This window comes from Eutrema salsugineum, unplaced genomic scaffold (genome assembly GCF_000478725.1).
Source record: "Eutrema salsugineum unplaced genomic scaffold, Eutsalg1_0 scaffold_14, whole genome shotgun sequence".
NCBI lineage: Eukaryota > Viridiplantae > Streptophyta > Magnoliopsida > Brassicales > Brassicaceae > Eutrema > Eutrema salsugineum.
Genome location: NW_006256877.1, coordinates 1,791,421 through 1,815,219, shown reverse-complemented (window position 1 = coordinate 1,815,219; position 23,799 = coordinate 1,791,421). Strand labels below are relative to the sequence as shown.

The following is a 23,799-nucleotide window of genomic DNA, read 5'->3' as shown; positions in this document are numbered from 1 at the left end:
GGTCCAGGCCACAGAAAGAAGAAGAACAGGCCAAGAGTTCTAAGTCCCAAACTCTGCTACCTGGTGCTGCGGCCTAGAAACAAGAGAAGCCAACCCGCACATCCATTCGCAAAACACTCCAAGTTAGGTGTGCTAGCTAGGAAAAAGGAGCCCAGGTCGCAGCAAAAAGAGGAATGGCCAAGATATCTTAAGTACAAGAATGTGCGACCTAGTCGTGCTACCTGGGAAGCATGAAGACCAAGTCGCACATACACTCTCAATTTACTCCAAGTTGGTCGTGCTACCTGGTGAAAGAGGTCCAAGCCGCAGCAAAAAGAGGAATGGCCAAGATATCTTAAGTCCAAAAATGTGCGACTTAGGTGTGCTACCTGGGAAGCATGAAGACCAAGTCGCACATACACTCTCAATTTACTCCGAGTTGGTCGTGCTACCTGGTAAAAGAGTTCCAAGCCGCAGCAAAAAGAGGAATGGCCGAGTTGTCTAAGTCGCACACATGTTCGCAATTTACTCTGGCTTAGGTGTGCTAGCTGGGAAACAGGGTTCCAGGTCGCAGCAAAGAAAAGAAGAATGGCCAAAGTTGTTAAGTCCAGAAACCTGCGGGATGGTCATGCTACCTGGGAACAAGCAAGACCAAGTCGCACATATGTCCGCAAATCACTCCGACTTGGTCATGCTAGCTGGTCGCAATGGGTTCCAGGTAGCATCATGGAGAAGAGATAAAACCGAGCCTGAGCATATTCACTGCGGGTTGGTCGTGCGGGATAGAAAGAGATGACCAGGTAGCACAAAAATATTTCCGGTTCTGCACCGAAACGGTCATACGGCTCGATCCCGACGGTTCCCGGACGCATAAAAGAGAGAAAGGAGGCCGGTTGATAACTAAGAGTTTTCAGGCTCTTAGAAGGGTTATCAATCCCCTTGTCAAAGTAGTATAAGGGGTGTCAAACCAAGCTTGTAAACGAGACACTAGCCTATGTCGTTTGTTCACTTAAGTCAAGACAAGATGATAAAAGTTTGGTGACGATGATTAACAGGCAAATGAGCAATAAAGTTAAATAAAAGCAGAGATTTAAACTAATCAAGATGCAAATAACAAACAGGTGATTCAGATGATGGTAATGAATGATAAAGGCAGAAGCTTTAGACAGGATATTTGACTCGGGTGCTTCCAAGTTAGACTAAGGGGCTAATGAATCATTTTATCAAGCGATTTCATTTGACTTTGAACTCAAGGCACGTTAATCTTCTCATGAAAGTATTAAACGTCTAAACTGATCCTCTTTCATACTTTCATACCAAAATCCCTTTTGAGAAGCACGAATCAGTCAGCAATAAGAATTGGTTCAAAAACGTCATTTAAGAGAACAAACTATCACTCTTGCGATGAAAGACTCTTAAACCCTTAACCGAGTGGTTCAGACATTTCTACAAACACTTCTGATGCGAGATATGTCTCAGATCTGAACCTCAAGTGATGTGCTTGGATCCAGCTTAGAGATCTCGTCGGTTAAGGAATGAAACATGCAAGACTAGACACCTAAACCCATTAATCCACCTTGAAAGCACCCTAATCTACCTATCTAAAGCCGCTTAAACGACTACTCACTGATCATAACGAGCTCACTAAGTCCTTTGCAAGACGTGTAGCTAGTCATGATAAGGAGTTTGATGTTGGATGATAAAAGAAATAAAGAAAGAACAAGATTCTGATGCAAAAACGAGATATCGGATTAGATTAATCAAGTTTCACAAAAGAGGCAAGTTCTTAGAGCTAAAAACAGATAAGAGATAAGATAACTAGGTTTTTAGTCTCAAAATGTATTTATAGCAAAGGGAAAGTGTCGTGGGTCAGCCCGGAACAAACCGGGTACTGAACCGCCTTCTTGGGTTGATGGTTGAGTGCCACGGTGTGTCGGAAAGTGATGCCGAGGTCTTCATGCCGAGGCGTGCACGTGAGTCAGGATCCAGATGAAGATCTCGTGAAGAACACGTCAAGAACATGCATGAACCCTAGTCTTTGATCTATCCTCACGTGTATGTTCTTGAGCCATTCTGTTCTTGATTCTGGGTTCGTGACAAGGGACCTCGGGATGAAATGTTGAGGGGTCATGATGTCGAGGTGCTTGGGAGAACACAGTCCGGCATGCATGCCGAGGTCATTACACCGAGGTGTACTTTCAACACTTAGTCGTTTCCAGCTTCAGTTCTTACGTATGCATGCCTCGATCTAACCATGCCAAGGCTTTGGCACGAGGTCTAGTCCAGAATACTTCCAAGATATGAGCCTCGACTTGAGTGACGCCAAGGTAAAGATACCGAGGCTTGTGAGAATACTGAGCGCGTATCGCAACTCTTTTAGGCTTGTATCGACCATGTCACCTTCCAGAAGCAGTAACTTTCAGCACACGACTCCAATTGCTCTGGGACCAGTTCCACAGTCAAGATGACTCAATAAGCTCGAACTTTGGTAAAGAAACCATCGGAGCTTGGGGAGTGGAAGGCTTCCTGGATTTAACATCTTTGCGCCGCATTGAAATCACCGGAAAATAGACTTTTAGACCGATGTGAACTCCGGAGACCCTATCTTCCAAACCTTTGCTCCGAATTGAGCGATTCTAAATGCTCTGAGAAGATCTTCCATGGATCTCAACCTTTGGTGAAGACCTGGTAAGCTGGTTCGGTCAGGAGGGGCTCCGTCCGCCATGATCTTTGAAGTTCGCCGTTCAGTTCACGGGTACGCGCAATGCTGGTGAATGCTCCGGAAGCCATATCTTTCTCTCCACTGGTCCGAATTGGATGATTCCAACTGTTCTGGAATCTTTGCTTGGTTATCTCCAACTTTGGTGAAGACCCTGCCAACTGATTCGGACCGGAAGGTTTCCCGGATTGCTGATCTCTGAATTGCGCGGGCAAGGACAACTTTTGGTCGTAAAAACCTTCCCGCAATTAAGAAAAATGGCTGAGGGCTGTGTACCGCGGTAAGCTTTTTGGTCGTAAAAATTCTTTCCTCGGTCAAATACTTGTCCCATGGTATTTTTGCACTCGATACTCGATTCTGGCCGATCGGTAAGGTTTTTGGCCGGTAATGAGCGTCCGGTAAGCATTTTGGCCGAGGTTTCCGACTAGCCGGTACGAGATTTGGCCGAGAAATTCCTCCAAGCGGTTTTCACCATTTTTGACCCTTTTCTTCACCGTTTTCTTTTCTGTTCCTCTTCTTAGGCTCCAATTGGTCTCCAAAGCTCCTGATAAAGACTTCAAAACATGCAAAACTCTTTGGGACCTAATGCAAGCCCTAAGTCCTATTTTAACGCCTAAAGACTCAATTTACATGAGAAAACACATGATGAGGACTCTATAATGCAATCTAAATGATGTAAAATATAGACATATCAACTCCCCCACACTTGTCCTTTGCTTGTCCTCAAGCAAAAAGAACAAATGAGAGAGAGAGGTTGTAATGCAGATGGAGCTCATATTTCCTTTTTAGAGAGAAGTGACCACAAGAGAACTCGGATTCATGCTCAAATATGCAATGCAAAGCTATACTCGGATATTTTCCAACTAAAACACGGAATCTCCACAAGTCATTAATACATTCATTTCTTTCACATTCATTAAGTTCGTAACCGGTGAATCAAATGATGCAATGCTCAAATAGGCTGGCTTGGCTAGGGTAAGGTCATGAGATAAAAATGATCTCATCAATATTCGGGTGCAATGCAACAAGGATCTCTCTATGAACGACCGAAGTTTGGCAGAATGCTAAAGGTAAAAAGCAACCGATGCATACAAGGGCAAGACTCATCACACCCCACACTCCACTCAAAGCGTTTCTCAATTGCTCACCCTCTCAGAATCCTCACTCTTCACAATCGTTTTCTTTTCACTAGGGGACTCGCCTTTTTCTTTTATTTTCAAGCCTTGGTTTTCACTTATTCACACAGCTCTTTTCTTTCATAACGTATAGCCTCTTGCATTTTCATTTCAGAGCACTTGAGCCTTTGGCTTCTTTTCATTTCAGAGCTTATCTTTTCACATCCAAGACTTAATTCATTTTCATTCATTCCCCTGGCTATTTCCACTCTCACTTTTCCATTCAGCTCACCTTTTTCCACTCACCAACAAGTCTTTTCCCCCACACTTATTTCTCACCAATACTCTTGGTTCCTTGATGTTGGAACATACCACTCAATGAGCCAAACCCTTGTCGCTCTAAACCTAACACTTTCTGCTAAGTTCAGTCCAAGTTGGCCTTACAATTCTCACACAAACATTGGCTCGAAAGAAAGATGGGTTCAAGGTGAGGGAACTGATCCATGATGCGGATTCAGCTACTTGAGCTAAGGAAGGAGGGTGGTAAAAACAACGATTCTAGCTCAAGTATGTATATCGGTATCCACAAGCCTATTTAAGCAATGCATCAAAGGATATTTTCATTTCAAGTCCAGGGTTATCACTTAGCTAGAGTTGAGTGTAATTCAGACTTGCTTCTCAGATTCAAATCGTTTCAAGCTTTACAAGCACAGAATGAGTTTCACAAGCATATTTAGTTCAAGTTCTCAAGTGATTTACTCTCTAGGAAAAAATCTATCGTTGCTCCTTGCACTGATGCAATCCTACATGATGCAACTAGACTCGATCTTAAAATGCGAGATGCAACTAGAATGATGTAATTTATCACATGTATTAAGCTAAATGAGACTCAAGAATGGAAAAGTCAAATAAGAACAAAGAAAACAAGATCAGAAAACACAAAGCTCCTCCCCCACACTTAGATAACACAGTCCCTTGTGTTATAAAAGCGTGTGAGAGAAGTGAAAAGACAAACTGAACGAATGCAAGATGATATATACAAGATGCATATGTACAAGGTTTGAAGTCGATACCTTAGTCGGAGAGGTCGGATCCCAAGTAGTGCGAGGGATTCGATGTTGAGCAGGATGGAGTGGGCTGACGTGGTGGGCTGCTTTCTGAGGGTTCAGGCAGGAAAGCCGTGGCTGGATCGATCCAGTCTTCTTTGCCTGGTGGAAACTCCGGGTTCCTCGCGTTTGAGCTTTCTCCAACTCCTTCTTCTATAATCGGTGCGGTTGAGGTCGCTGAGTTCTTATCCGGTGAGGATGGCCTCGTGAGCTGCTTTACCTTCTTGTTCAAATGCCTCACACAATCCACCAATGCGTGGATGGTTTTGTCTTGCCACTTACACCACTTTTGGAGGGTGTTCACTTGCGAATACAGCTTCTTGGTGTGGTATTCAGGCTCACCCCACACTTGCGGATCAAAGTGATAGCGGCCTGCTCCAATCCTTCTCTCATAGTGTCTCTGCTCCTTGTTATCACAATCTTCCGAGCCATTAGTGTTCTCGGGTTTGCTGGGTGCTGCCTTGGTGCATTTGCGTGTTGGTGGGTCGAGAGCTGGGTTATACAACTGGTCTTTGAGAACGTAGAATGAGACGTTACACTGCTTGTCGAGCATGGTGAGGCTTCGGTTAGGCAGTTGCACCTGCGTGTCGTCTCTATGCAGTAGGGTGAAGTTGTAAACCCATTTGTCCCCTGACTTGCCTCTGAAGAAACCACTTTTGCTTAGGTATAACTCATCAATGAGATTCGGCTTCTTTGGTGAATCAGGGAATATAAACCCTTGAGCCCTCAGGATCTTGGTGACTATCCAACCGTTCTGAAGTCTTCTTGCTCCTCGCTTCTTGCGGTCGCACCATACATTGTGCCGATAAGTGAGCATTTGAATGGCAAAGAATGCACCCAATGATGGTACATGCAGCGGCCCTTGGAACTCTTTTTTGTTCTTCATTTGAGTGATGAACGGCTTCAGCCCGAGTCCCAATAGTTCAAGCTCGGCCGTGTGAATAACACCAGGGTTAAAGGTCGAGAAGAATGTTGATGCTAGGACGCGGTTTGTGTATCTGATCGCAGGGTTCCTTATGCAGCTTGTCTTGCTCTTGCCTCCGAGGTAGGGTCCAAAAGATATCGTTTCCCACAAGGCGGCCAACTCATCACGAGGGTACACAAACTTGTCAAGCGAGCTTCCATTCCTTTCAAACCCAAAGATTTCATCAAGCTCCTTGAAACTGACCTTGTAATGCACGTTATCCATTTCAAACTCAATGTGGCCGAATCCTTTGCCATGTAAACGCTTTGGATCTCTCTTGGGGTAGATGATGACCTCCAAGGTTGCAAGAAAATGCTGTGTAATCCCTTCATAGGCAACATCGCTCATCTCAAAGAACTTTGCCAAGCCCATATTCTCAAAAATGAGGGTCACGTCATCAAGTATCTCGAGTTTCTTCAGCAACTCCAAGTCAGGGAATCGACCTTGAGCCACTCTGATTGAGTTAAAGTGGTCCAAGTATTCCTCAGTGGTTGGGAAGTGCTCATCCTCGGGCTCGGCCTTTGGTTCTTTCTTGGACTTTTTGTCACCGTTGTCTACATAAGGGACTAAGGCTCCGGGCTCGTCGTCATCAGATCCCACAGCTGCCTTCTTCCCGTTCCTCTTTGACTCGAGAGCTGGTGCCAGAGTGAGCTCAGTATTTCTTGCTCGTTTGGGGGTTGGCTTGTCATCGGGTCGCATCGAGGGTTTCTTGCTGGTCTCTCCACTACATGGCACGGCAACGGCTTTACCCTTCAAAACTCTCTTCTGGCCTGCACTTCTGTTTGTCTCGTGGGTAGGCACGGTTCGGTCTCCGGTCATCTGCAAGGGAGATTCTCAAAGAAACCGTCAGAGCCAAGTATATCGTTAAGCACATGTATCTCAAGATTGGCAAGTACAAAAAATTTTCTCTAGCAGAACTGATATTCATAGCTTTTTCAAACATCAAGGAAAGTAAGAACAAGCCAGAACAACCGATTAGAGACAAGTTATCTAGACATTTCAACTCAAACACACAAATCATCATTAAGACCGATTCCAAGCGCATTTTCTCAAGAATTTTAAAAATTCAAGAATAAGTGATTTTAAATGCAAAGACCGGTTTTTCGTGTGTGGTCTACCCTGGTGGAATTTAAAAAATTGTTCCCAAAGGCCGATATGCTCTAAAAGAATCGATTCCACATTTTACAAATATTTAAGCTCGCAAAGAATGAAGGAAAAAAATGAGTTCTTTAAGATGCAAATACCTTTGGGAATGCAAGATTTAAGCTGAACGAGATGCTTATGCAGAGTAGACAACACCCTAACGAGTCTAGAACGCTTGGAATCACGCAAAATGAACGAGAAAGAGTTGTGTTCGTGAAATGCAGAGAAAAGAGTCTAGAGGGCAAACTCTGCGTTTTGGCCAAGTATGGAGGTCGGTATGGGCTGGAGCGCGCTTTCCAGCTGGCATTTGGACTGTTGTGGGACTGGTCCCCCCTTCTGCTCCAGCTCCAGCCGTTGACCGCGCCAAAAACTACTTTGACCGAGTGTTCAAATTCAAAATGCCGCGCAACCCTTCAAATGGACGCGGTATGGGGATGACGTGGGCTGTACGGACCAAGCCAAATTTTCTCGTGTTACTCTGAGCTGCCTCGACTTGTTCCACCCCGAGGGTACCAAGCCGAGTTGTCTGAGCCCATGCCAACGAGTAAATCCCCATAGCTTTCACGTCTTTTCTTTGGACCTCGCAAAGCCTCTTCTTCGTTCTAAGTGTTTCATGTGTTCTTGCTTTTGATCATTTCTTGAAACCGAGTGCCTCGGCACGCTCCACCACGAGGGCATCATGCCGAGGTCACTTGTTTTTAGCAAAGAACACGTGAGCCTTGGGGGTTTAAACAGGCTGGCCTTGGTGTAAACTGGTCGCGGCTTCGGATCAAGGTTTTTGACCGTTTTAAGTGAACATCGCCCCTCGGTATACTTATACCGAGGTGTTTACACCGTGAGCCTCCCCCACACTTAGTTATTTTACCATAGCACTTCTCAGACACGACCATGATGAAATTAAGTCGAGGAATCTAGCTGAGGTTCTCAAGCTTTCACTAGGTAAAAGATGACCATGGTATGAATATACCGAGGGTCGATACCGAGGCTATGTATGCTCTTTGATTTAATTCATCAGGCCGTGTCTTTTTCAAGCTTTCTCTCACTTTCACCCTCAAGGTTCACTGTCTAACTCCTGAAACACTTAACAAACCCTTCAAAAAGCTTCAAATAAAAAGAAAAAGAAGATGAAAAACGAAATATGTACATGGATAAGCTTTGGGTGTCTCCCAAGAGCACTTTTTTTAACGTCGCTAAGTTTGACTTTTCATACATTTTCAGGCTGATTCCGGTTCAAGTAGAGGAACTGAGGTAGCTCCCTCCCTTGTTTCTGATGCCAAGTAATGCTTTACCCTCTGGCCGTTTACCACAAATCCTTGTCCATCTTTTCCTTTCAAAACCACGGCTCCATAGGGTCTTACTTCAAGAATCGTGAATGGACCGGACCACCTAGACCTCAGCTTCCCAGGGAACAGCTTGAGTCTTGAGTTAAACAACAGAACTTGGTCCCCTTCTTTGAACTCTCTCTTGTGTATCTTCTTGTCATGGAGCGCCTTGGTTCTTTCTTTGTAGATCTTAGAGCTCTCGAAAGCATCTAACCGGATCTCTTCAAGCTCATGAAGCTGTAAAACCCTCTTCTTTTGTGCGGTCTTGATGTCAAAGTTCAGAAGTTTCACTGCCCACAAGGCTTTGTATTCCAACTCAACCGGTAGATGACAGCTCTTCCCATAGAGCAAGTTAAACGGTGAGGTTCCAATGGGGGTTTTGTAGGCGGTTCTGTAAGCCCACAGAGCATCGTCAAGTTTCTTGCTCCAATCCTTCCTGGATGAGTTCACGGTCCTTTCCAAAATGGCCTTTATCTGACGGTTGGAAACCTCCACTTGGCCGCTGGTTTGCGGATGATAAGGGGTGGCCACCTTGTGCTTTACTCCGTGCTTCTTCAAAAGACTCTCAAGAGTCTTGTTGATGAAATGGCTTCCCCCATCACTGATGACTACTCTTGGTACTCCAAACCGTGGGAAGATGATACTCTTGAAGAGTTTTACCACCACTTTTGAATCGTTGGTCGGAGATGCAACTGCTTCAACCCATTTACTCACATAATCCACTGCTACAAGGATATATTGATTCCCATATGAGCTTACAAAGGGACCCATGAAGTCAATGCTCCAACAGTCGAAGACTTCTACTTCAAAGATTGGGTTTTGGGGCATTTCATTCCTTTTGGATATGTTTCCGTGCCTTTGACAAGCTTCACACCTCGAGACCACTTCCTGGGCGTCTTTGAACATGGTCGGCCACCAGAAACCGCTCTGTAGAACCTTGGCAACTGTCTTGAACGCACCTAAATGACCACCATACGATGAGCCGTGGCATTCTTGTAGCACTGGATGGATCTCTTCTTCGGCCAAGCATCGCCTATAGAGATGGTCCTTGTTAAGCACGTAAAGATATGGCTCATCCCAATGATACCTCATCACATCTCTAAAGAACTTCTTCCTCTGATAAGTATCAAGGTCTGGTGGCTCTAATCCGCAAGACAAGTAGTTCACAAGATCCGCGAACCATGGAAGGCTTCTTTCCTTGATCATATTGGCTTCCTCCACCTCTAAGTAAGACCGGACTAACATGAGATGTTCCTCGGGTAAAGCATCATCTATAGGGACCTGTTCTTCAATCCTCAGCCTTGAGAGGTGATCTGCGGCTCCGTTTTCAATGCCCTTTTTATCAAGTATCTCCATGTCAAATTCTTGGAGCAATAAGACCCATCTCAAAAGCCTCGGCTTAGCGTCCTTCTTAGACATCAGGTACCTCAAGGCCGCGTGATCTGTGTAAACCGTGACCTTTGATCCCACTAGATAACTCCTGAATTTGTCAAATGCAAACACAATGACAAGCATTTCCTTCTCGGTGGTGGCATACTTTTCTTGAGCCGAGTCCAAAGTGCGGCTGGCATAGTAGATCACATGGAGCTTCTTATCTTTCTTCTGTCCCAAGACAGCTCCTACAGCATAATCAGATGCATCGGTCATCACTTCAAATGGTAAAGACCAATCAGGGGCTTGTACAATCAGTGCACTGATCAAAGCCTCCTTGATTCTCTTGAACGCTTCCTCACATTCTTCATCAAAGTTGAAATCCACTTCTTTGCACAATAACTTGGTCAAAGGCCTGGCTATCTTGGAGAAATCCTTGATGAACCGTCTATAGAACCCAGCGTGGCCAAGGAAGCTTCTTATTCCTTTCATAGAATCCGGGGCTTGTAAGTTCACCATCACCTCGATCTTGGCCTTATCCACCTCGATGCCTTTCTCTGATACCTTGTGTCCCAAGACAATGCCTTCTTGGACCATGAAATGACACTTTTCCCAGTTTAAGACAAGCCTATGCTCCTCACACCGCTTGAGAACCTGAGAAAGATTAGCAAGACATTCGGAGAAAGAGGAGCCGTATACGGAGAAGTCATCCATAAACACCTCAACTTTCTCTTCAATTAGATCAGAGAAAATGTGCATCATACATCTTTGAAAAGTGGCTGGTGCATTACACAAACCGAATGGCATTCTTCTATAAGCATAAGTGCCATAAGGGCAGGTGAATGTCGTTTTCTCTTGATCTCGGGGGTCTATAGGTATTTGAAAGAACCCCGAGTATCCATCGAGAAAACAAAAATAAGGATGATTAGCTAACCGTTCAAGCATTTGATCAATGAATGGTAAAGGAAAATGATCTTTTCTTGATGCAGAATTCAATTTCCTATAGTCAATGCACATGCGATGGCCGGTTATAGTTCTTTGGGCTATGAGTTCATCCTTATCGTTTTTCACCACCGTGATCCCACCTTTCTTGGGCACAACGTGTACAGGAGATACCCACCGAGAGTCAGAGATTGGATATATTATCCCTGCCTCAAGGAGCTTTAGTATCTCCTTCTTAACCACCTCTTTGACGTTCGGGTTAAGTCGACGTTGGTGCTCAATTGAGGACATGGCTTGGTCCTCTAGGTGGATCCTGTGGGTGCATATATCAGGAGAGATTCCTCTAATATCAGCCAAGGAATACCCTATGGCTCTCCTGAATTTCCTTATTTCACTAAGTAATGCACGTTCCTCATGCTCAAGCAAGTTATCGTTTATGATCACAGGAAAAGTAGAGTTTAGACCTAAGAATGCATACCTGAGCCCTGTTAGTAGAGGCTTGAGCTCAACAGGAGGTGCGTCTGCCTCATTCCAATCGGCATCAAAGCTGCATTGGCCCGGAACAGCTTCCTCGGCCTTTGCTTCATTCTCGCGGGGTTTACCATCGGCCTCGGTATGAGTTGTCACGGCCAAGATATCCCGAGGTGTCTCTTCTTTTCCCTTTGACTCGTCGCTTTCTAGAATGTTGAGGCTGCTCGTGTGGAGCTCCAAAAACCTCGCCTCAGCTCCAAGTTCCCTCGGTTGGTCCAAAAGACGCTTGTACACCTCGCTTTCCTCGTTCAAGTACCCGTGCTCGCTTTGTTCCCGCGTTAAGACCACTTGTAACGGATCCTCTGCGTTCAACTCTTCAAAGAGCTCATCAGCCAGCTCCTCCATTACCTCCACATAGAAAACCTGACCTCCAATGGTCGGTTTCTTTATCATTTCCTTCACGTTGAACTTCATAGTCTCGGAACCGATGTGTAGTTCAATCATTCCTCCTCTCACATCTATTATGGCTCCTGCGGTTGCTAAGAACGGTCGGCCCAAGATGATAGGATCTAATGGTTCCTCGTCCATCTCAAGAACTATGAAGTCCGTGGGGATTTCTATCTCACCGATCCTCAAAGGTAGATCCTCAAGCAACCCCACCGGTAATCTAATCGATCTATCAGCTAATACAAGAGAGATCTTGGCTGGCTTGTAGCTTTTGTATCCCAATCTCTTGGCCACCGTGTAAGGCATTAAGCTCACAGAAGCTCCAAGGTCACATAAACAGTTTGAGAACTTCAGGTGACCTAAAGCACACGGCAAAGTGAAGCTGCCCGGATCGGATAGCTTCCTTGGTATAGATCTTCTTTGTATTATGGCACTGCACTCATGGCTCAGTATCACCATACCCTAGAGCTCTTTTGTCTTGTTGAGGATCGCGTCCTTTAGAAACTTCTCAAGCTGGGGTATAGCTAAGAAAGCATCTATACTGGGTAAGGTGAGTTGCGTGTTCTCCAAGTGTTTCTCAAAGACCGCCTTGGCCTTGTCTAAGATTTTCTTTTTGAAACGCCCTGGGAACGGTATCTTGGGTTGATAAGGTGGTGGTGGAACATAGGGCTTTTCAAGCTCGGTTGTCTTTTCCACCTCTTTTCCTTTGTCCTTGATCGGTTCCTTCTCTAAGACCGCTTCTTTACACGCATCGTCTGAGGCTGCCTCCCCCTCTAATTGCTCATTGGCCTCAATGAGCTTTGTCTTAGGCGTTGGAGTTTGTAATTCCTTACCACTCCTCAATGTGATGGCGTTCACATACTCTTTAGGGTTCGGCTCCGGTTTACCTGGTAAAGCCGGGCCTCTTGATGATGTAGAAGCTTGATTCTGCTTAAGCTCTCTGATATCTTGCTGCATTGTCGCGTGCTGGCTCTCAACCATTTGCTGGCCCTGTAACAGTTGCTGTAGTATCCCACAGACGTCGTTCCCCATTTGATTCTGACCCGTTCCCTGAATCTGTTGTTGATTACCCATCGGCTGCGGATGGAATCCTGGTGGAAACTTGTGTTGCTGCGGTTGGTTGTTGAAGTTGTTACTCTGAGCCGCTTGATTCTGCTGAGTGTAGCCGTGCTGTTGCCCACTGAACTGTTGCTTGGGCTGGAAGGTATTCTGAAAAGGAGCCTTTTGAGCATAGCTTTGTTGTTGTTGTTGAGCAGGGTACACTTGGTCTTGACGGTTAGCTACATTCGGGTTTCTGTATGAGAGGTTTGGGTTACTGTTGTAGTTGTTAAACCGCTGATACCTCTGCTGATTCCCTATTTAATTCAGCTCCTCTTGTGTTAGACCATCTTCATTGACATTGTCAAAACTTGGCCCTTGCTCATCAAACTCGCCTATAAAGTGTATTGGCTTTTGAGTCGCCATCAAAACCTTGTCAAGCTTACTCTGAAGCTCTCTTATATCCTTTTTCATGCGCTGTTCATCACTAGATCCCTCTGTACGGTTTGCTCTATCAAAGTCCTCTCCATACGTGTCATTGGACATGGCTAGGTTCTCAACTAGTTCCATTGCCCCAGTGATCTCTTTTCCAAGAAAATTCCCATTTGAAGCTGTATCGAGTTGGTTTCTGATCTTGGGGAGTGCACCTCGGTATAAAGTACCCAAGAGGGATGCCTCTGAGAAGCCGTGGTGTGAGCATTGGTTAGTGTAGCTTCTAAACTGTTCCCAAGCTTCACTAAAGCTCTCGTTATTATGCTGCGTGAAACTTGATATCTGATTCCTGAGCTTAGCCGTGCGTGATGTGGAAAAGAACTTTGATAAGAACGCCAGTTTACACTGCTCCCAGGTTTGTATAGAACCCCTCGGTATATTCTTTTCCCACTGGTGTGCTTTATCACCGAGGCTGAAAGGGAACAAGCGTAGCTTGAAGCTATCTTCAGAGACGCCATTTATCTTGGTTAAGTCGCAAACCCGATCAAATTGATCTAGATGCTCGAGAGGGTCTTCTCCAGCTAGACCGTGGAACTTTGAGTTTTGCACCATATTGAGCAGGGAAGCTTTAACTTCAAAGTTGTTGTTTTGAACTGGTGGAGCTTGAATCCCAGCTCGGTATTGGTGCGCATTAGCTTGATCATTCTCTCCAACACAGATTGGAGGATGTTGTCTCTGAACTTGGGGCGGTGGCGGATGAACATGATGGGCTTGTTGTTCATTTCTATTCGCTTGGTGTTGGTTTTGCTGAGCAAGCCGTTCGTTTCTTTGAGCTTGTTGCTGATTAACATAGGCTTGTTGTTCATTTCTTCCTGCCTGCGCCTGATTAGCCTGAGCCTGGTGCTCGGCTGCCTGAGCCTGTTGCTCCATTCTCTGTTGTTCTGCCATTCCAAGTCTGTCAAAGTGCCGTTCTCTCTCGCGAGCTCGCCTTTCGAATCTGTCGATGTTATCGTCGTATGGGAAAAGCGATCCTGTGCTCCGAGACCTGGTATTCATGCACCTGAAAACAAAACAAGAACTTGGAAAGAAGTTAGTAAAACAATGGAAAGAAAAGCTTGAACTCAAGAACAAACAAGAGACTAATGCTCCTACAAGTTGGCAACGGCGCCAATTGATAACTAATGGTTTTCAGGCTCTTAGAAGGGTTATCAATCCCCTTGTCAAAGTAGTATAAGGGGTGTCAAACCAAGCCTGTAAACGAGACACTAGCCTATGTCATTTGTTCACTTAAGTCAAGACAAGATGATAAAAGTTTGGTGACGATGATTGACAGGCAAATGAGCAATAAAGTTAAATAAAAGCAGAGATTTAAACTAATGAAGATGCAAATAACAAACAGGTGATTCAGATGATGGTAATGAATGATAAAGGCAGAAGCTTTAGACAGGATATTTGACTCGGGTGCTTCCAAGTTAGACTAAGGGGCTAATGAATCATTTTATCAAGCGATTTCATTTGACTTTGAACTCAAGGCACGTTAATCTTCTCATGAAAGTATTAAACGTCTAAACTGATCCTCTTTCATACCAAAATCCCTTTTGAGAAGCACGAATCATTCAGCAATAAGAATCGGTTCAAAAACGTCATTTAAGAGAACAAACTATCACTCTTGCGATGAAGACTCTTAAACCCTTAACCGAGTGGTTCAGACATTTCTACAAACACTTCTGATGCGAGATGTGTCTCAGATCTGAACCTCAAGTGATGTGCTTGGATCCAGCTTAGAGATCTCGTCGGTTAAGGAATGAAACATGCAAGACTAGACACCTAAACCCATTAATCCACCTTGAAAGCACCCTAATCTACCTATCTAAAGCCGCTTAAACGACTACTCACTGATCATAACGAGCTCACTAAGTCCTTTGCAAGACGTGTAGCTAGTCATGATAAGGAGTTTGATGTTGGATGATAAAAGAAATAAAGAAAGAACAAGATTCTGATGCAAAAACGAGATATCGGATTAGATTAATCAAGTTTCACAAAAGAGGCAAGTTCTTAGAGCTAAAAACAGATAAGAGATAAGATAACTAGGTTTTTAGTCTCAAAATGTATTTATAGCAAAGGGAAAGTGTCAAGGGTCAGCCTGGAACAAACCGGGTACTGAACCGCCTTCTTGGGTTGATGGGTGAGTGCCACGGTGTGTCGGAAAGTGAAGCCAAGGTCTTCATGCCGAGGCGTGCACGTGAGTCAGGATCCAGATGAAGATCTCGTGAAGAACACGTCAAGAACATGCATGAACCCTAGTCTTTGATCTATCCTCACGTGTATGTTCTTGAGCCATTCTGTTCTTGATTCTGGGTTCGTGACAAGGGACCTCGGGATAAAATTTCGAGGGGTCATGATGTCGAGGTGCTTGGGAGAACACAGTCCGGCATGCACGCCGAGGTCATTACACCGAGGTGTACTTTCAACACTTAGTCGTTTCCAGCTTCAGTTCTTACGTATGCATGCCTCGATCTAACCATGCCAAGGCTTTGGCACGAGGTCTAGTCCAGAATACTTCCAAGATATGAGCCTTGACTTGAGTGACGCCAAGGTAAAGATACCGAGGCTTGTGAGAATACTGAGCGCGTATCGCAACTCTTTTAGGCTTGTATCAACCATGTCACCTTCCGGAAGCAGTAACTTTCAGCACACGACTCCAATTGCTCTGGGACCAGTTCCACAGTCAAGATGACTCAATAATCTCGAACTTTGGTGAAGAAACCATCAGAGCTTGGGGAGTGGAAGGCCTCCTGGATTTAACATCTTTGCGCCGCATTGAAATCACCGGAAAATAGACTTTTAGACCGATGTGAACTCTGGAGACCCTATCTTCCAAACCTTTGCTCCGAATTGAGCGATTCCAAATGCTCTGCGAAGATCTTCCATGGATCTCGAACTTTGGTGAAGACCGGGTAAGCTGGTTCGGTCTGGAGGGGCTCCGTCCGCCATGATCTTTGAAGTTCGCCGTTCAGTTCTCGGGTACGCGCAATGCTGGTGAATGCTCCGGAAGCCATATCTTTCTCTCCACTGGTCCGAATTGGATGATTCCAACTGTTCTGGAATCTTTTCTTGGTTATCTCCAACTTTGGTGAAGACCCTGCCAACTGATTCGGACCGGAAGGTTCCCCGGATTTCTGATCTCTGAATTGCGCGGGCAAGGACAACTTTTGGTCGTAAAAACCTTCCCGCGGTAAGAAAATGGCCGAGGGCTGTGTACCGCGGTAAGCTTTTTGGTCGTAAAAATTCTTGCCTCGGTCAAAAACTTGTCCCGTGGTATTTTTGCACTCGATACTCGATTCTGGCCGATCGGTAAGGTTTTTGGCCGGTAATGAGCGTCCGGTAAACATTTTGGCCGAGGTTTCCGACCAGCCGGTACGAGATTTGGCCGAGAAATTCCTCCAAGCGGTTTTCACCATTTTTGACCCTTTTCTTCACCGTTTTCTTTTCTGTTCCTCTTCTTAGGCTCCAATTGGTCTCCAAAGCTCCTGATAAAGACTTCAAAACATGCAAAACTCTTTGGGACCTAATGCAAGCCCTAAGTCCTATTTTAACGCCTAAAGACTCAATTTACATGAGAAAACACATGATGAGGACTCTATAATGCAATCTAAATGATGTAAAATATAGATATATCACCGGTCAATGAGAAAAGGACGGGTCAAAGCCTTGACTGGTCAAAATAGATCTATTGACCACCAGTCCAAAGGCTTGACCCTGTCCCACACTCTCTCTTACTCACAACAAACCCGAGTTTGCAACTCTTTCTCTCATTTCTCTCCATTGTTTTCATCATACCTCTCTCATTTCTCTACCAAATTTGTTGATTCAAAGTGCTCTGAGCTCGTTTTTGAGTTGTTAACATCATCCTGATTGCATTTCGAACTCGTTGCATCTTAATCCCAAGGTATTTCATCCTGTTAAAACTCACCTTTTTTCATGTTCTTCAATGGTGATTTATGAGTTTCAAAGTGTGGAATCGATTTTGATAGGTTGTTTTAGACCTTGGGATTATTTTTATAAATGCTAGGGTGCTAGATAGTCTTGGAAAACAGAGCACTTTGTTGGTGATTCCTTGTTCTTGAGTTTTGAAAATTGTTGCAAGTAATTCATGAAAAAAAAGAGATGAATTGGTTTCTTGCTGAGTCTTTGCTTTGCACTCTTGTTTTTGCATTGCTATGAACTTATTGGATTGATACCTGGCTTGAGAAACCTGTTCATGTGGTTTTAAAATCGATTCTTGCAACAAATGTTTTTCAAAATTTTGAAGAATTTTGTGAAGCTTGTTCTTGTACTAACATTTTTTTTAGAATCTCTTGGCAGATGACTGAAAGAACCAACTCTCTGGCCAAGAAGAAGGGCAATGCATCAAAGGGAAAAGGTTTGGTCTCAGGGTCTTCAAAGCCAAGAGAAAAAAGTCAAGGTGCAAAGAATACCACAAAGCAAGGGAAGTGTGATCCAGCGCCAAAAAGGACAAGGCCTGAAGGAAAAGCTTTGGTGGTTGCTTCTGGTTCAAAGAAGAAGGGGAAACAGTTGGCTGTGGTATCTGAGAGTGAACAGACTGAAAGTGACTCAAGCAGCTCAGCTGGTGGTTCCCAAGGCACCATTGAAGAGGGATCAAAGAAGTTCAAGAAAACTGAACCAGAAACACTTGATTATCTGGCTAAGTTTCAACAGATAGAGATCAAGCAAGGGAGATTCCCTGATTTGGACTTTCTAAAGAAGATTGGCATCTATGAAGATGTCAAGACTTTGCTTGGGAACATGGGTGTTGAGTCACTTTTGGAGATGAGAGAGATCGCTTATGAACAGGAGTCTCAAGAGTTCTTGGCTTCCTTTGAAGCTTTTATTTACTACCCAAGGGATTCAAGAACTATTCAAGGAGATGGGCTTGGACATGTGGAGTTTTCTGAGATATGTGCACAAGATTCTCTCTCACAGCTTCTACTTCAAGATTGATGTTGGAAGAGTTCACAAAGGAGATCTGATGCTTCTTGGTGTAGGGCTGAGACCGCTGATGCCAACTCATGAAGATGGGGAACCCTATGAAGGGTATGAATACCCACTTTGCCTTGCCTCTCAATTAGCAAGGTCTTTGATGTTCTACAAAAAGTGCATGTGGGGTTCTACAAAGCAAGATGCAAAGCTGGCCCATGGATGGGTGGTAACAAAGATCTTGAAAGCCAAGGGGTACAGATTCAAGGAGAACAAGGCAAGGTTTGATCTGATTAATGAAGCACATTTGTGTAAGATTGGCTTCCTCCAAGGAAGAGTGGGTACCAAGGTAGTATACAACTTCAAGACTCTCATCAGTGAGCCAGCCCAAGTTCTCCTGCCCAATCCCTCCATCACCACAGTCCAAGTTAAGAGGAACATTCACTTCTTCTTGCTGAAGGAAGAGTTGTACAATGTCCAAACTCATCCACCAATCCTCACATACAAGCAAGCTTGCAGAGAAGAAGTCTCCAAGGGAAAGAAGGAAACCGCTGAAGATGCTACCACAAGTGCTGCTGGTGCTCAAGATGCTGATCTGCCTCCACCTCAAAAACGTTTTGGTGGAAACAGATACCACTTTGATGATTACAACTGGGAGGAACCAGGCACTTCAGGGTTCAGAGCTCAACAAAAGACTGGTATTCTCAAACAATGGTGCAAGTACCAAGACAAAACCATCCACAAGATGGCCAAGTGCATCAAGGAGATGAAGAAGAGGATCAAGAAGCTTGAAAACCCTTGCAAAGGTGGGTCTCCAGCACCGGTTTCAGCAACAGAGAGGAAATTGGAGAGAGTTCCATGAACTGCACAGCCCTGGTCACATATGGAACCACTTGGGTGGATCTTGACAACGGATCTGATGAGGCAAGCCATCATTCTTGGGAGACACCATCCGGCCACACTTCAAACCCCTCTTACTCATTGGGGTCTGACTTCCACAGCTCCTAGGTAACACTCAAAACCTTGTAAATAGCATGTAGATTTTCTTTTTCTTTTGCATTTTACTTGTTTACTTTGTTTTAACTCCTTTCTCATGCTTTTATAACACAAGGGACTGTGTTATTTAAGTGTGGGGGAGGAGTTTCATCCTTCACTAATCATGTTTTCTCTTTTCTTATTTTACACTTTGAGTCTTGAGTCACATTCTAGTTGCATATTCATGTAGTCTCATCTAAGTGCATATAAAAACCAAAAAAAATGGAAAAATCTGAAAAATTTTCACAAAAAAATGATCATGTAGTTGCATTCTCATTTTTAGGATTGAGTCTAATTGCATATGCATGTAGGTTGCATCTTGCAGGGAGTAATGATAGGTTTTCTAGAGAGTACATCACTTTGAGAACTTGAACTGAATATGCTTGTGAATCTTTTTCTGTGCTTGCAAAGTCTGAAATGATCTGAATCTGAGAAGCAAGTTTGAATTGAACTCAACTCTAATTAAGTGAAAACCCTGAACTTGACTTGAAATTATCATTTGGTGCATTGTTTGAACAAGCCTGTGGATACCAATATACATATTTGAGCTAGAATCCTGTTATTACCATCCTCTTCCTTAGCTCAAATAGCTGAATCTGCATAATAGATCAGTTTTCCTCACCCTGAACCCATCCTTCTTTCAAGCCAATTGTTTGTGTGAGATTGAAAGGCCACCTTGGACCAAACTTAGCAGAAAGTGTTAGGTTTAGGGCGACAAGGGCAAGTCTCATTGAGTGCTAAGTTCCATCATCAAGGAGCTGAGAGTTTTGGCAAGAACTAAGTGTGGGGGAATACATGTTGGTGAGTGGAAAAAGGAGAGATGAGTGGAAGTAAAAGGAGAATGGTGAGAACTAGGGGATAGAAAAAGAAAAAAAATCAGTCTTGGAGTTTTGAGTCAAAGAAAGTGAGCTCTAGTGTTTTGAAAAGAAAGAGTCTAGCCTCTAAGTGAAAAGAAAAGAAGCCAAAGAGCTCAAATGATTTAAAAAAAAAAAAAAAAAGAGGTTAGAGGTTACAAAAGAAAGTGAAAAAGAGCTATTGAAAGTTTGAACTCCAAGACTTGTGTATGAAAAAGAAAAGAGAGTCCCCTAGTGAGAGAAGAGTGAGTGTGAAAAGTGAGCAAGTGAGGAAACTTTGAGTAGAGTGTGGGGTGGGATGAGTCTTTGCCCTTGTATGCATAGGTTGCCTTTTACTTTTAGCATTCTGCCAAAGTTTGGTCATTCATAGAGAGATCCTCTTGCAGCATTGAACCCACTCAGGCATTGATGAGATCATTTTAGTCTCATAACCTCACCCTAGCCAAACTATGTTTTTTTAAACAATGCATCATGTGATCCACTTGGTAAAAAGCTTAATGAATGTGAAAGAGTTGAGAGAGAGAAGAACTTGTGGAGATTCCTTGTTGAGTTGATATACATCTGAGTATGGCTTTGCATTGCATAATTGAGCATGAACTTGAATTCTCATTGTGATCACTTCTCTCAAAAAGGAAATGTGAACTCCCATGCATTCAACCTCTTTCTCTCATTTGTTCTTGTTTGCTTGAGGACAAGCAAAGGACAAGTGTGGGGGAGTTCATATGTTCATAATTTGCATCATTTAGGTTGCATAATTCATTCTAAACCATGTTTTATTCCATGCATTTTAGGTCCTTAGGGTTTGTTCTAGAACTTAGGAGATGCATTAGGTCCCAATGATTCTTTGCATGTTTTGAGTGTTTATCAGGTGTATTTGGAGCTGAAAAGATGAATCCAGGAGGTGGAATGGTGATCAAAGCTTGAAAAGTGGTAAAATTGGGTTTAAGGAGGTTCTCGGCCATTCTCGCTGACCAGGAAGGTTTTTCTCGGCCATTCTCGCGTACCAGGAAGGATTTTATCGGCCATTTTCATGTACCGCGGATAGACATTATCGGCCAAAACGCGTACCGCGAGTGGATTGTATCTGCCAAAATCTCCGGGTGCAGACACGTTTCTGAAATCGCCTGTCCGGGGAACCTTCCGGTCCGATTCAGATGTCGCGTGCTTCATAGAAGTTGGAGAGGATTGGATCACGGTTTCATAGCACGTGAGATCATGGAATTCGGACGCGTGAGCAGAGAGTTAAGCTCGTCGGAAGAAACCCCTGTCTCGCTGCTGTTTTGGACCGAGCCGATGAGCTCCGAAGAATGCGAAGGACGGTGCACTTCCACGCCGATTCAGTTTCCGGGGCCTTCATGAGAATCAGAGACATTTGAGTCTTCTTTCCAGAACGTCCGAGATCATTCAATTCGGAGCTGTGAGCAGGAAGATACGGTCTCCGGAATGGACACATGTTTAGACGCCTCTCTCTGTTCGTGTAAATGCACTGCAAAAATGTGCCCTCAAGGAAGCTTTCCACTTCCCAAGCACCGAAGCTTCCTTCACCAAAGTTGGAGTTAAATGAGTCCTCTGTCCTCTGCAACCGGAATCACTCAATTCGGACAAGTTTCGTGGAAGTTACACTCTCCGGAATGCGAAGTGGTCCAAGCTGCTCTGAATGCTGCGAGATGGTCTTGCGACTTAGTTAACCCGCAGGCCCGAAGATGAATGCCTGAAAGCTGATGCTGCGAGTTGAGAAGTGCGGGTAAGCTATCACTGGATGAGGTCTGAAGCTCCCGAGCAAGAGAATTGCTAAGTCCACAATCGTGCGACTTAGGCATGCGAGTTAGCCGCGCCTGGAACTAAGCCGCACGATCACTCGCAAATCACTCCGACTTGAGCCTGCGACCTAGGTGCAATGGAAACCAACCCGCAGTGAATACACATTCCCCAGAAACCGCCTTGGACCTGCGAGTTGAAGAAGAAGGAGATCAAGCCGCAGCAACACTCGCAAAACACTCCTACTTGGGCGTGCGGCTAAGACAAGCGATTTAAGTCTCACAAGCAGCATTCTTCATCTACTGCGACTTGGGCGTGCTACCTGGGAGACACTGGACCAACCCGCAGTAATTCCACTTTATCCATTAAAGCCGGGTCAGGACCCGGTTTGTTCTGGGCTGACCCGGTTCGTTTTTAGAGAGGTATAAATACTTTTTAGGGTTTTTTCTGAAGGGACTAAGTTTTATTCCCTTTGTCTCTTGCCTCTTTTGTGAAAGACTCCATTAAGAAGAGAAATATCATTATTTGAGTGTTTAATCAATAGAGTTTGAAGAGATCCGGGTGTTTAAAGCTGTTTTCTTTTGAATCTATCATCTCCACCTCCATTTCTCATCATTAATCATGCCAATCTTCTCTACTTGCAAAGGTTTAAGAAAGATTAGTATGATTAGTGAGTAGTCACCTTAATGAGGTTCTAGATGTGTAGGTTAGGGTGCTAAAGTGTTAGATTAGAAGTACTTAGGGCTAGATTCATTGATTCATTTCTCTAAACAGCTGTTCTCTATGCTAGATCCTTGCATATCACTTGAGATCTAGATTCTGGGAATTTCATGCACCAAAAGTGTTTGATGAAATTCCTGAAAGAGCTGTATTAGAGGTTTAAGCATTTTCTGCATGATGATGTATTGTTAATTGCTTGAATAATCATTAAGAACTGTTTATTAATGCATATTGATTCATATTTCACAAATGAGAATTTGGTTTGAAAATGGATTAGTATAGGGGTTAATACCTTCATGAGAGGATTAACCTAGATTAGAGTTCTTAATCATTTGAATCATGTCTCATCATTGTCATTAGCATTTCTAGTTTAGCACCAAAGCACCCTAACCAACTATCATGTCTAGAATCTCATGCCTCCATCATATCATATTCACATCATTTGTCATTGTCATTAGTCTTTAATCCTGTTTAAGTTTGTAGTTGTCATTAGTTAACCAAAATCACTCTTGTTTGCTTGAATTAAGAACATAATCACATAGTTTAGTGTCTAACACCACATCTGGATTGATAAACCCCTTGTACTACAAGACAGGGGATTGATAACCTTTATAAAGAGCCTTGAAAACTCTTAGTTATCATCGATCCGAGGCCGCGACCAGTTTACACCAAGGCCAGCCCGTTTAAACCCCCAAGCACCAAGTGTTCTTTGTTAAAACAAGTGACCTCGGCATGATACCCTCGTGGTGGAGCATGCCGAAGTGCCAGGTTTCAAGAACGATCAAAAACAAGAACACTTGGAACACTTAGATCGAAGAAGAGGCTTTGCGCGGTCTAAGGAAAAGACTTGGAGGCCACGGAGATTTACTCGTTAACATGAGCTCAAACCACTCGGCTTGGTACCCTCGTGGTGGATCAAACCGAGGCCACTCATGTTAATACGAGAAAAATCAGTCTAGACCGTACGGCCCACGTCATCCCCATACCGCGTCCATTTGAAGGCTTTGCACGGTAATTTGAATTTGAACGCTCGGTCAAGGAGATTTTTGGCGCGGTGAACGGCTGGAGCTGGAGCAGAAGGGGGGACCAGTCCCACAACAGTCCAAATGCCAGCTGGAAAGCGCGCTCCAGCCCATACCAGCCTCCATACCGAGCTAAAACGCAGAGTTTGCCTTCTTCACTCTTTTCTCTGCATTTTGCGAACGCAACTCTCTCATTTCTCATTCATTTCACGTGATTCCAAATGCTCTAGACTCGTTAGGGTGTTGTCTATTCTGCATAAGCATCTCACTGAGCTTGAATCTTGGATTTCCAAAGGTATTTACATCTTAAAGAACTCATCTTTTTCCCTTTATTCTTTGCGAGCTTTAATGTTTGTAAAATGTGGAATCGATTCTTTTAGAACG

The 23,799-nt window shown here is 44.2% G+C and overlaps 1 non-coding gene across 1 annotated transcript; it reads left to right on the top strand.

The window, feature by feature from the left end:
- The first annotated feature begins 13,299 nt into the window (after positions 1 to 13,299).
- LOC112088784 lies at positions 13,300 to 13,406 on the top strand. Its single transcript, XR_002900720.1, has one exon. It is a non-coding gene; the product is annotated as a small nucleolar RNA R71 (small nucleolar RNA).
- Positions 13,407 to 23,799: the final 10,393 nt, after the last annotated feature.